This window comes from Pan troglodytes, chromosome 8 (assembly GCF_028858775.2).
Source record: "Pan troglodytes isolate AG18354 chromosome 8, NHGRI_mPanTro3-v2.0_pri, whole genome shotgun sequence".
NCBI lineage: Eukaryota > Metazoa > Chordata > Mammalia > Primates > Hominidae > Pan > Pan troglodytes.
In genome coordinates this window covers 68,952,365-68,954,226 of record NC_072406.2, presented here as the reverse complement: position 1 = coordinate 68,954,226, position 1,862 = coordinate 68,952,365, and the positions used below count along the sequence as shown (strand labels likewise).

The window sequence follows — 1,862 nt, the reverse complement described above, 5'->3', positions numbered from 1 at the left end:
TATAAAAGGAAGAAGATAATTTATACCTATTTTCTATGTTTCAGAGTTTACCACCAATGGTTTTCCAGCAGCATCAAACAGTCAAATAATTCACTTTGACTTCTAGGTTAGTATTGATAGTATTCAGAAAAATGGTGGTTCTTCTGAAGGTCTCTTGTTTCAACTGAACAGAGAACCATGACTTAGTTTTCACTGCTCCTTTGACGTTTTGTTGACCACAAGGAAAGGGTGAATGTATTCATTTGTTTAAGCTGAAATTCGAACTCTAACGAAGACAATATATGTTCAGATTCTGAGTCAAACCTGTAACTCATTCTAGCCCAGTGTTTCATCTTTAACATAAAAGTATTCTACAGTGAAGACTTAAATTTTCCTTATGATTTCATCAGAAATGGTCAGGAATTAACCCAAATATCAACGTTTGAGGAGATTTTTGATAAGTACTAAATATTAATTCACTGTACTAATACAGCAACTGGTTTTCAATTAGAGAACTCAGTATTATTTAAAATTAAGATTATGAGCTCTGGTGCCAAGTCACATGAGTCTAAATATGTCCTCTGCCTATTACTGGTTTTGGATTTTGAGTAGCTTGCTTAAATTATCTCAGTGTATTGATTTCTAAAGAATATTCTATCTGATGAATTGATGACAGTCATCTTTTGAGAGTGACCCTAAATGAAAAGAATACTCATTGCTGATCACTTGATTATTTGAGCATAATTCACGTTCTAAATGGAATACATGGTGTGAAGTAGAAGTGACATTTTGATGTGGGATTTGTAAATATGTACCATGCGAAAAAAAAAACAAAACCCTACCTCACAAGATTAAGTGATATAGTGCATAATGCATATAAAGTATTTAGAATATTAGAATAGTTTCTAACACATGCTAACTACACAACAAAAGTTAGGTATTAAGTTGTGTACTGAAAAACATGCTAAGCATGTGTGATGGTTAATATTGACTGTTGGTTTGATTGGATTGAAGGATGCAAAGTATTGTTCCTGGGTTTGTCTGTGAAGGTGTTGCCAAAGGAGATTAACATTTGAGTCAGTAGACTGGGAAAGGCAGACCCACTTTCAATCTGGGTGGGCACAATCTAATCAGTGCCAGTGTGGCCAGAATAAAAGCAGGCAGAACAACATGGAAAGACCAGACTGGCTTAGTCTTCCAGCCTACACCTTTCTCCCATGCTGGATGCTTCCTGACCCTGAACATTGGACTCCAAATTCTTCAGCTTTGAGATTCTTGGATCTTCAGCCACAAACTGAAGGCTGCACTGTCAGCTTCCCTACTTTTAGGATTTTGGGACTCAGACTGTCTTCCTTGCTCCTCAGCTTTCAGATGGCCTATTGTGGAACCTCACCTTGTGATTGTGTGAGTCAATAATCCTTAATAAACTCCCTTTTATATATACATCTATCCTATTAGTTCTGTCGCTCTAGAGAACCCTAACTAATACTGTGCATAAGAAATTAAATGTTCCTTCAAACATGAGTCTACTATCCAGAATTAAGAGTCTACAGAGGGAAGATAAGCTTGTTTGAACCATTACATGTAGCATCAACGTGGTCGGCAGTCTTAGCTTATTATTATTACCCCTACCCTAACTTACTCAGAAAGTTGGGAAGGCAAAGCAGCTTAAAATTCCCAATCAGCCAGTATTCCTCCCTTAGTCATACATGTCAAGTCTTTAATATTGATTCCCTTCTCTATGAACAGTCCTTCACCACCCTCTTTCCCTGTAATATTCTAAACCAGAAAGACTAAGTTTTAGTTCTTACTCTACTGCCATGCTCAGAAAATCAAAACGTGTTCAATTAGTTAGCTGGTCTCTTTTCTTCCACAAGTTTGAC

At 36.6% G+C, this 1,862-nt stretch overlaps 1 non-coding gene across 1 annotated transcript; it reads left to right on the top strand.

The window, feature by feature from the left end:
- Window positions 1-638: 638 nt before the first annotated feature.
- Window positions 639-707, top strand: LOC112204707 (small nucleolar RNA SNORD2). Its single transcript, XR_002938372.1, has one exon. It is a non-coding gene; the product is annotated as a small nucleolar RNA SNORD2 (small nucleolar RNA).
- Window positions 708-1,862: the final 1,155 nt, after the last annotated feature.